General features: G+C 36.6%; 1 long non-coding RNA gene across 3 annotated transcripts; it reads right to left on the bottom strand.

Moving 5' to 3' along the window:
• Positions 1-896: 896 nt before the first annotated feature.
• On the bottom strand, positions 897-11,288 carry LOC138335350 (uncharacterized). 3 transcript variants are annotated; one of them, XR_011210265.1, is made up of 5 exons: positions 10,938-11,288; positions 6,739-6,820; positions 5,912-6,111; positions 5,581-5,648; positions 897-1,764 (listed from the first exon to the last, which is right to left on the bottom strand). It is a non-coding gene; the product is annotated as an uncharacterized lncRNA (long non-coding RNA). The 3 variants fall into 3 exon arrangements; XR_011210264.1 differs by having other exon boundaries at positions 11,024-11,288; XR_011210263.1 differs by having other exon boundaries at positions 898-1,764; positions 11,188-11,280.
• Positions 11,289-12,545: the final 1,257 nt, after the last annotated feature.

Below are 12,545 nucleotides of genomic sequence, written 5' to 3'. Positions count from 1 at the left end.
TAAAAGTTCATAGTGCACGTAAACAACATACATGTAATGTATATACTTATGAAGACCTTGCATAGGTGGATGGATATGTTATATCACAGACTAGTGACTTATCAAATTTAACCAGACTTGCGGTATCACAAAGAAAGAACATTGCTTTCTATTGTCAGCGTGAATATCAAAAACATGTACTGAAAATGCACACAGGTAGTTCTAGGTCAGGTTAGCCTAGTGGATAAGGTGCTGGATTTGTAACTGGAAGGTTGTGAGTTCAAATCTTGCAAAGGAAGGTTTGTTTTTTCTTTTTAATTTTGACATGCGTCTATGAAAAAACTGTCACAATACAATCGGAATGGATATGCCCCACCCTTCCACAAACCCTGCAAAATCTTTCATTTCAATTATAATTGGGGAAAAGGTTCTTCTTCGTAGTCATATCTGATTTGCATATTTGGCACACACACATGGGAGATAATTCCATAGTCTCAATGGGAGACAACTCTTCTTACTTCCCACAATAGACAATAAATCACTACTACCACAATCATTTAAGTTCATAAATAATAGATTAGACCACGGTACCCTGTTAGCCTTCAATTGTCCAGTAATATTATCAAAACTACCAAAACAGTGACTTACGTACGAGTTTCATTATTTCAAGTGGATTGTTCATGTGTAAATAAATATAAATGGAGCGGGTCAGTGTGGTTTGTATATAGTGTTAACTACCGTCTCTGTCACTCAGCTGACGGAGCATCTTCTACACATTAAAAGATTGACTACATTGTAACAATGTGATGGTCATTTCCGAGGGATATTTCCGGATACATTATTGATAAATTACTTACTATAGATAGTAAGGATATGGATATAAATGAAAAAAAATCAACTGTTTTAAATATGTTTTTTTTAATTTCATTTCATAATCATATTTTTTTGCACATTTATCTTTTAATATATTAAAAAGAATATAATACAATATGGACAATAATGCATATATTTATAATTTGAAATATTTACAATAGATTTCTCTAAAACCTTTTTCATCACAGTTCAAGTATGGTGGACTCCAGAACAAATGAATAAATAAAGATTATTTTCCAGATTTATGTTTTCGGAAAATGTATGTATATGAGTTATAAATACTGTCTACAAATATGAGAACAAACAGTTGGGATAATACATTATTCTAATTCAGATTTTCAAAATATCATAACACTAGTTCATAAGAATTTCACTTTCATTTGCAAGCAACCATAAAATGCAAACACTTGAAATTACCTTGGATCCTGGTGGAATGTATAGCTAGTAAAGTACTAATAGTCGATAAGAACAACAAAGGAGTTACCTCATATTGTCAAAGATCTCAAATTTGGAAGATACTGAAAACCTTTGATGGAGTTTCACTAAAATTCCTTGACAAATATTTCTTCAGACCTGAATGGTACTTCAACACGTTATTGATAATATTTTGGAATTCATAACACTGTTAAATAGTATTGCTGTTTAGGTTTTTCAAACTTCCAATGGAATATCACTATGTGTTCATTTCTTGCGAAGAGTTGCCTCCTTTTTAGCCGGAACTTCCTCCTCGCCTTCCTCTGGCTCGGTTAGAGAGGGAGGTGAGATGTGGGGGCATTGGTACTCCGTCTGATTGGCCAGTCGTCCGGACATCTCCAACATGCCTTCTATCTGTAGAAGTCTATTGAGCTGTGCTGTCCTCTCACCGCGTACTGGTGCACCAACCTTCACAAAGCGGGCCTTTACACCCACCGCCTGTGGAAAGGTATAAACACACGATTGATTATAATAGCAACACAATTGAAATACCCATAATTGTTTTATCTAAACAAACTCAAAATTTTACTTACTCAATCAACATTTTTAGGTAACAGTATGTTTAGACTATTCTGTTGTTGTATTTTTAGAGTGTTCTGCACTTGCAGGTAGACAGTAATGGTTTGTAAGGTCATCAATATGTCAGAATTACATACTATTTTCAGAGTTATCTGCCCTTGCAGGTTTGTTCCGTCATCAATTTGTCAGAATTACATACTATTTTCAGAGTTATCTGCCCTTGCAGGTTTGTTCTGTCATCAATTTGTCAGAATTACATATTATTTTCAGAGTTATCTGCCCTTGCAGGTTTGTTCTGTCATCAATATGTCAGAATTGCATATTATTTTCAGAGTTATCTGCCCTTGCAGGTTTGTTCTGTCATCAATATGTCAGAATTGCATATTATTTTCAGAGTTATCTGCCCTTGCAGGTTTGTTCTGTCATCAATATGTCAGAATTGCATACTATTTTCAGAGTTATCTGCCCTTGCAGGTTTGTTCTGTCATCAATTTGTCAGAATTACATACTATTTTCAGAGTTATCTGCCCTTGCAGGTTTGTTCTGTCATCAATTTGTCAGAATTACATACTATTTTCAGAGTTATCTGCCCTTGCAGGTTTGTTCTGTCATCAATTTGTCAGAATTACATACTATTTTCATAGTTATCTGCCCTTGCAGGTTTGTTCTGTCATCAATATGTCAGAATTCCATACTTTTTTCAGAGAATATGATGTACTTATCACTTGCCCACTAATGACATCACAATATGTTGGGTTTGGAAATCTCAGAATGATGCAAGTGAAGTACAATTTACCGTCTATTTGTCCCACCATCTGGTGAATATAACGTCACGAAACTCACATTAAATGATGACGTCATAATCACCAGAAGGTGGGATTAATCAAAGGTAAATTGTACTTTACCCACGTTTTTTTGGGGATCTCAAAAGTCCCGTCCTGATACTTACCAGTACTTATAAACAAATCTTAAGGGTTAGTGTATCTTGCATATAACAGAGGGCCTGTATAGCTCACCTGGTTTGTAATGGTAAGTAATATCCTGAATACAGGATCATTGTTTATTTTCTGAAGGAATTTAAAGATTGAACTCAAATTTTCCCTATTGGGCCCAACTGTTTCTGCTCCAAGGAGTCAAAGCCAAAATTTATACAAACTCCTTTCCCCTACCCCCAAGGATGTTTCTCGCCAAATTTGGTTACATTCCATGCAGATTTCTATGACTATTAGTGATTTAAAGGATTTACCTCTATTTTTCCTATTGGGCCACACCCCTCCTGCCCCCGGGCGGTCTGAGCCAAAATTTATACAAACTCTGTTCCCCTACCTCCAAGTATATTTCTAGCCAAATTTGGTTACATTCCATGCAGAACTCTATGACTAGTAGCAATTTATAGGGTTTACCTCTAATTCCCCTATTGGGCCTTGCCCCCTATTGCCACTACAGCCCCCGGGGGGGTGGGGGGGTCAGAGCTAAAATTTATACAAGTTCTGCTCCCCTTTACCCAGGGATGTTTATGGCCAAATTTGGTTACAATCCGTGCAGAACTCTATGACAAGTAGCGATTTAAAAGAAATGTTGACGGACGGACAGACGACGGATGCCGCACCATGACATAAGCTCACCAGCCCTTCGGGCCAGGTAGGCTAAAAAAATATATATACCGTATTCGACCCAATAAGCGCTCATGTCCCTATAAGCGCCCTTTCCTCTTTTTGAGGCCTTCAATTTCAATATACTGTAAATAAAGATCAAGACTACACAAAACTATAGGTTTGAAATAATTTCATCTTATTAAGCACCTTTTCACTTTTTCAATTCTTTAAACATCCTGGGGCGCTTATTGGGTCGAACACAGTAATTTAATATTCAGGGTTTGCATTTACCTTCACCTTCCAAATCATAGAAAATAAAAGAATCCCACTTTTTTTTACCAAAAGTTCATTCCAATTACACAGTATATACAGAGGGACGCAATTTTATTTTACCACACTGCCAAACACTCAGTGCAAACACTTAACTCAATCACCCCTGAAGATAAATTTAGACTCTTCTAACTGAAAGACTAGACTAGTCTATTATAACATTTCAGGTGTTAAAGGCCCACAACCTTTCCGAAATGGTTTTCAATTTTTAAAATGGAAGGTAAAATGATGCTGATGATTGTGTAGAGTCGCAAAAAGTACTAGCTTACCGCAAATACTACACCTGTTATCGCCTTCTGAACAAATGAATTTAAATAAAATAAATGTTTATTTTCTTATCACGGGTCGCCTTATGTTTCCCGCTGTCGTCCGCATATTAGTTTACTATTACTGTGCAAGCCGGCAAAACAGTCAAATTAATCTGTTAACATAGATTACACAGGGAAACTTGCATTTGTTTGGTATTGTAGCTCCATCTTGGACCATCGATATATATATTCTTATCTTTTTATTGTTTTAAAAGGCCCGGTCCCATTGAAGAGCGGATCAATTACGGATGAATTTAGTTTACAAATTTTGGCCGTTCGTTGTCATCCGCAACAAAATTGGCTAAAAATAACAAATTTTAAAGTATAATTACGGATATATTGATAACATTCTGCGAATTTATTACGGACAAAGATGGATATTTCACGAAAAAAAGCAATTATGATAATGGATGCTATCCCGTGAGGGGTACAATTAGTAAGATTATCCAACAATGCGGATACGTAACAAACAATTACGAATATATAACGCATATATTGAGGAAACACATCGAAAGTATTGCGATTGCTACGGAAATATTACAAATCTATTAATAATGCATTGCGCAGATGTAGCGGAAAGAAGGGTTGTATTGCGCATGTAGGGCATCTAAATTACGGTGATAAAAGAAGCGCGCTCGCGCCTTTCGATATCGCTTTTCACAGCAACATGACTGAAACAAAGATAGGCAAGCTGCAACTTTCATCCTACCTCCTCCAGATACAAAGACCAGTCTGTTTCAAATTCAAATCAAAACAGAAAACGTTTTCTTTTCTGTCTTTGAAACAATTCCATGACTTGAACAAGTTGATTGCTATGTTGTTGGATACCATTGTTATGCTGCATTGGTATTATTGCCGATGACCCCTTATTACACCTGTACTTCTCGACGGACTGGAAATAATAGAAAAATATGTTGATTTTTACCATATTCATACAGTAGTTTTGGTTTACGCAACACGTTTGTTATACATTCGCAAATTATTCTCAAATCAAATGCAAAACAGACGCAATACAAACGCTGAACTCAATATGCATTCGCTACAAATTATTTTTATTCGTGATGTCAACGTTATAGGTACGCTATATATTCGTTTTACAGACTGTCTCAGTTCGCTATTAAGCCACAAAACCTTATCAGTTGCGGATATTAACGAATAACAGCGGATAAACAGCGCATATAATAAGCATGTATTGCGTATATATTGCGTACGAAATGCATATCTAATGCAAATTATTTCCGCAATCAAAATTTTGTGCAGTTCAAAAATCCTGTGAACGGAAAAACACGCCATTGCGGATAATTGCGGATGTTGGGCCACAGATACAAGTACGATTTACGAATACTGCGTATGTTTAGCGAATATCAGCCAATTTTGTGCGCAATGCATTTGCAAATCTTCCTAAACGCCAGTGGGACCGGGCCTTAAGAAACTTTAAATTTTGGTTTCAGAAAGGTAGTGGGCCTTTAATGAGTTAACAGATCATTTTTCCATTGACTTACAAAATCAGCCAGGAAGGTGTCAGCAGTTTCTCCATAGCAAGTGAACACAATGACTTGATTATCTGCATCTGGTAATTAAAACAATAGTAATTCTTTATAAGCATTAAAAAAGGATTAAATATATTTGAAATGGACTATACTAACAATATTTAATTAGATATTTTCTCCATCTGGAGGACAACTGTTTGAAAATCTAAAAGTATCATCTAATATTTTGGGCCAATTTGTTTTTGCTGAACTATTTGCCGTACAAATAAATTTATTTATCAGTTAATTTTAAAAATCAAGGCTGTTTTTGAGTTATGTGTGAGTAATGTATCACAATGTGTACCTCGGAGTTTTTTGGCCACCTGTACAGTATCACTGATGGTGTTAACGCGGTCAAGACAGAGGGCAATACCACTGCATGGTCACAAAGTCTAGGGTCAGTTCCTTTGCCTTCAATAACCCTGGTCTGGCATATGCTTTACCACCCACAATAAAGCACTGGTCACTAATTTGATCACTTAACCACATCCAGTGTTCTTTCTCCTTCAACATATATACAAAGACGGAAGATGTCAAACATTAAAAGGAATATCAAAATGGTTCTGAACCAGTTTGTATACTCAACTTAGAAATATATATCTCTTTCATCAATAACTCCTCTGAAAGTTAACATTTGTCATTTGCCATATGCACAACTAATGCCCTGAAAAAGCGGTAACAAACTTTAACAAAATCCAAGATGGCGGCTGGTCGGCCATCTTGTTGACCGATCAGTCCCAAAATTTGTGATGTCAATGTTCTAGCCTCCATTTATGAAAACAGGACAGGGTGGAATGCAACGGGACAGGGTGAATGTTGGTAATATTTTATGCATCCCCTATTTCATGGCTGCTGAGTCATCAAATCAATGACTTGAATTGATGATTTTACTTCAAGTCCAAACAAAACTTTTTGGAAATTATGTTCGGATCATTATCTCTGACAATTACACAATAAAATATGGAATCTGTTTCATTCATTAACATAAACTTGAGTTTCTGTAAATTAAATATGTCAAATCATAGACATGGGTGATATCATATACCTACTTTTTCTATTATATTATAAGATAATCTTTATAGATAGCTGATTACTTTGTCTTCTCAATACTTCAAGAAAACACTACAATACCTGATATTATATATGTCAATCCGGCTCTTTCAACCCGCAATTTATGGCTCTGTTTCTTTCCTTTGGTTTTCATAATAACGCTCTGAAACAAAAGTTTTATATTCTATTAACAATGAAATTGAATTCATGAATAATACACTTTGATTTGTATTAAAGATGCTCCACCGCTGACAAACAGTATTTTTTTCTCTATAAAAAACAGGAGCAGACTAATTAGCATTTTTCTTCAGTTACAAAAGTTACTTATTTTACACCATTACCACCAATGAAAAGTTTGAACCTCTAATTTTAGTTCAAGAAAAAAAAAATCAAAAACAATTAATTGTGTCCCAAAAAAAACATCTGTGGTACTACATCCTATATGATATGGAGTACTGTTGCACATGCATCAAATGCAAACTAAATTATGTGATGTTATTTTTGTGTTAATTAGACATATAAATACACGATTTATCACCAATTATTGTTCAAATGATGATTATACTGTAATGATAATCCATTTATATTTAATGTGTAGACATCTAAATTCATTAATTTGTATTAATTTGTTCATATAAAAAACAAGAGATCCCAGAGGGATCTTGGCGTCCACCAAAGAATGATCTATATCTGACAAAGGAAAGATGGATCTTTTCTCTACTTTTTAAACTTTTTCAAACATACTACATATAAAATTTGAGACAGATCCCTTCAGTACCTTTTGAGAAACTATCAAAATCCAAGATGACTCCTTGGCGGCCATCTTGTTGATCAATCGGTCCCAAATCACAATATGCACAACTAGAGCCCTAGGGGAACCTACATGTGAAATTTGAGAAAGATCCATTCAATACTTTCTGAGAAATAGCGATAACAAACTTTGAATATAAAAATCCAAGATGGCTGCCTGGCGGCCATCTTGTTGATCAATCGGTCCCAAATCACAATATGCACAACTAGGGCCCTAGGGGAACCTACATGTGAAATTTGAGAAAGATCCATTCAATACTTTCTGAGAAATAGCGATAACAAACTTTGAATATAAAAATCCAAGATGGCTGCCTGGCAGCAATTTTGTTGACCGATCGGTCCCAAATCACAATATGCACAACTATGGCCCTAGGGGAACCTACATATGAATTTTGAGACAGATCCCTTCAGTACTTTCTGAGAAATAGCGATAACAAACTTTGAATAACAAAATCCAAGATGGCTGCCTGGTGGCCATCTTGTTAACCGATCGGTCCCAAAATGCAATATGCACAACTAGGTCCCTAGGGGAACCTACATATGAAATTTGAGACAGATCCCTTCAGTACTATCTGAGAAATAGCCATAACAAACTTTAACTATCGAAATCCAAGATGGCGGCCTGGCGGCCATCTTGTTCACCGATTGGTCCAAAAATGCAATATGCACAACAAGGGCCCTAGGGGAACCTACATATTAAATTTGAGAAAGATCCCTTCAGCACTTTTTGAGAAATGGGGATATCAAACCTTAACTATCAAAATCCAAGATGGCTGGCGGCCATCTTGTTTTTCCTATTAGACTCAAAATCTGTATGGCACAAATAGGGACCAAGGGTAACCTCCATGTGAAGTTTGAACAAAATTCCTTCAGTAGTTCTCAAGAAATATTGATAACAAACTTCAACTGCCATAATCAAAGATGGCTGCCTGGCGGCCATCTTGTTTTTTCCGATCAGCCGCAAAATCTGTATGGCACAACTAGGGACCAAGGGTACCCTCCATGTGAAGTTTGAACAAAATCCCTTCAGTAGTTCTCAAGAAATATCGATAACAAACTTCAACTGCCAAAATCAAAGATGGCTGCCTGGCGGCCATCTTGTTTTTCCGATCAGCCTCAAAATCTGTATGGCACAAATATGGACCAAGGGGACCCTCCATGTGAAGTTTGAACAAAATCCCTTCAGTAGTTCTCAAGAAATATCGATAACAAACTTCAACTGCCAAAATCAAAGATGGCTGCCTGGCGGCCATCTTGTTTTTCCGATCAGCCTCAAAATCTGTATGGCACAAATATGGACCAAGGGGACCCTCCATGTGAAGTTTGAACAAAATCCCTGCAGCAGTTTTTAAGAAATAGTGATAACAAGCATTGTTTACGGACGGACGGCGGACGACGGACCACGGACCACGGACCACGGACGCAGGGCGATTTGAATAGCCCACCATCTGATGATGGTGGGCTAATAAAAATTTACAAGTCAGCAGGTAAGCTTAGAATAGAGAAAACATGAGGTCCAAGGGCCTTAACGGTCATCTGGCTACTTTGGTAATAATCATATAGGAAATTAATTAGATATAGTGTCACGGTAGCCATTTTCGATTTGAGATCAACCAGAGATGTAACAACTCTTTATTGGGACCATATCAGGATCATTTCATGCAAGTATCAGCCAAATCGCACTTGTAGAATTCAAGAAGAAGTTCAAAATGTGTTTTTAAGATGGCCGCTGTGGTGGCCATCTTGTTTTTCAGATCGACCCGAATAATAACAACACTTTGTTGGGACCATGTCAAGATAATTTCATGCAAGTTTCAGCCAAATTGCATAAGTAAAACTTGGGAAGAAGTTTAAAATGTGTTTTCAAGATGGCAGCTGTGGTGGACATCCTGGATTTTTGATCAACCTGAAAAATAACAACACTTTGTCAGGACCATGTCAGGATAATTTCATGCAAGTTTCAGCCAAATTGCATAAGTAAAACTTGAGAAGAAGTTTAAAATGTGTTTTCAAGATGGCAGCTGTGGTGGACATCCTGGATTTTTGATCAACCTGAAAAATAACAACACTTTGTCAGGACCATGTCAGGATTATTTCATGAAAGTTTCAGCCAAATCGCACAAGTAAAACTTGAGAAGAAATTCAAAATATGTTTTCAAGATGGCGGCCATTTTGGATTTTGGATCGACCTAAAAAATAACAACACTTTGTCAGGACCATGTCAGGATCATTTCAAGCAAGTTTCAGCCAAATCGCACTGGTAGAACTTGATGAGAGGTTCAAAATGTGTTTTCAAGATGACGGCTGTGGCAGCCATCTCAGATTTCGGATCAACCTGAATATAAACAACACTTTGTCGGGACCATTTCAAGATCATTTCATGCAAGTTTCAGCCAAATTGCAGAAGTGGAACTTCAGAAGACATACAAAATATGTATTCAAGATGACTGTTGTGGTGGCCATTTTGGATTTCGGATCGTCCCAAAAAATAACAACACTTTGTCGGGACCATATCAGGATCATTTCATACATTAAGTTTCAGCCAGATCGCACCACTAGAACTTGAGAAGAAGTGCAATATGTGTTTTCAAATGGCAGCTGTGGTGGCCATCTTGGATTTTGGATCGACCTGAAGAATAACAACACTTTGTCTGGGCCATGTCAAGATCATTTCATGCAAGTTTCAGCCAAATCGCACTGGTACAACTTAAGAAGAAGTTCAATATGTGTTTTCAAGATGACCGCTGTGTCGCCATCTTGGATCTGGATCTACCCGAAAAATAACAACACTTTGTCGGGACCATGTCAGAATCATTTCATGCAAGTGTCAGCCAAATAGCACCGGTAGAACTTGAGAAGAAGTTCAAAATGGAAGTAAATTGAAGGGCCATAACTCTGATAAATAACATCTGCTGAAAGAGTTGATCAAACCTGGCCAAGCACTTAATTAAGGCATTCAACCTTGTTACCGATTTGAAAAAAAAAGTGAATAATATTTATTACAGTTATGGTATGAAAGTGGCAGAAACTGACTTTTTTTATTGAAGCAAAGGGCTATAACTCCACTAAATAAGGTCCGTTGGCAGAGTCCTTAGACATTTAATCTTGTTATTAAGTTTGAAGAAGATCAGTAGAAAATGACGTTTTAGTAATTCAATGGGCCATAACTCCGCTAAATAAGTACCATCAATAGTCCCCATCAAACTTGGCCGAGCCCTCTATAAGAAAATCGGTTGAAATTTGTTACAGTTATTGCACGGAAACGAAGTGTTACAGACAGACGGGCAAACAGATGGGCAAACCTAAATTAATATCCTCCGTTTCGGAAACGGGGGATAAAAAATACTTTTAGACCTTAATTACCTCGTCGTTTACATTTTTGTGCTTATAAAGCTAACCATACTTTGTGACAGCAAATTAAATGACTGTGATATAACGGTAGGCTGTGTAGTAACAGCTTTTGTAGTTACATTTCAAGTGCTTCCTTCAAATGGGTGCAGCATATGCCTTGAAATACTTCCAAGATCAAGAACAAAATAGACCAGTGGAACTTAACTGTTCAAGTGTTACTGTCTCCAAACTACACTTGTATCGGTTGTCCGATGCCTGATGATTACAGTCATTTGACACTTGACAGTTTTTTTCACATCAATTAGTCAAATATTTACATGCATATACTCTGTCAGTACAGCAATAGTATCAAGAAATCGTAGGACGCACATGCACTGAAACTTCACAGGGAAGTGAATTCTTCGTCCTGATGGACAACCTGTCTGCATTTCATGGGCGCATCCATCTTGAATAACAGCGCCCTCTTCAGGAAGAAATTGATAAATATATTAAAGGGAGATAATTTAAGTATTCAACTTTTATATTTTCCTCAAATTTTACCCCTTCAGATGTGGATAACAAGTTGTAGAATGTCAGGTATCTTTACCACTCAGCCACTTAAACCCCAATTCTGTGATCAGTAGTAGAATGTCAGACACCTAAACCACTCAGCCACCGTGACTCGGATGTGGAGAGCAAGTGGTAAAGAATGTCAGACTCGGCCACTGTGAGATGAATCAAGTGGTACAATGTCAGACACCTTAACCACTCGGCTACTGTGAATCAAAGATGTACAGTTGGTAGTAGACTAAAGGTTACACCCTTGTGCACACAGAGTGCACTACGTTTAGACTACAGGTAGACACGGAGTGCACGAGGTTTAGACTACAGGTAGACACGGAGTGCACAAGATTTTGACTACAGGTATACACGGAGTGCACTACGTGTGAACATGGTGTCCACTACAGGTGGACATCGTGTCCAGATACATTTAGACCTAGACAGACAAGGTGATGTGTTACAGTTAGGGATCGGGGAAGAATAAGTTCTTCAATTTGAAATAATACATAATTATAATTTTTAAGTGTTTATTTTTTTTTTAATTACAACATCAACAATTTAATGTACAGTATATAAAACTATATAAAACGATATTTTTTTAGTATACATGGATAAAACCTTTTCACTGGAAAAGTAATAAAGATTAATTTATATTTACATGTCTATTTAATTTTACATCAGTAGTTTCCATTTCATATCTCAAATTGTCTATATTACGTTTTCAAAAGTAAATGTTTTATGGGTAAATTGCATTAAATATATATATATATATATATATATATATATATATCATTTACATGAAATAGTAAATACAAGCATTTTCACAAGTAAAAAACGACTTTGAATTGAAGCAAAAACCAGTCCTAATGTGCTTTTGAGACACTTTTTAATACAACGCGACTAGCGGTTGTATTAATGCTATCCGGTTTACTATTGATGTGTAAGACTGAGTAGGACTTGCCCTACAATGACATCTAGTGGTGACCTCTTGAACCATTTCATTCATAAACTTCCATTCATAAATTCCCTATTCATTGAATAATATTCCTTTGGACCAATCAGTAGTCATGGGAAGACTGCCTTCTGATTGGTAGAATACACAGAGTGTGTATAGAATACACAGAGTGTTATATAATACACAGCCCATCTAGGTCAACTGTTGCTTACTGGTGACTCCTCTGTCCAAC

This window comes from Argopecten irradians, chromosome 11 (assembly GCF_041381155.1).
Source record: "Argopecten irradians isolate NY chromosome 11, Ai_NY, whole genome shotgun sequence".
NCBI lineage: Eukaryota > Metazoa > Mollusca > Bivalvia > Pectinida > Pectinidae > Argopecten > Argopecten irradians.
This window is presented reverse-complemented; position numbering and strand designations above follow the sequence as displayed.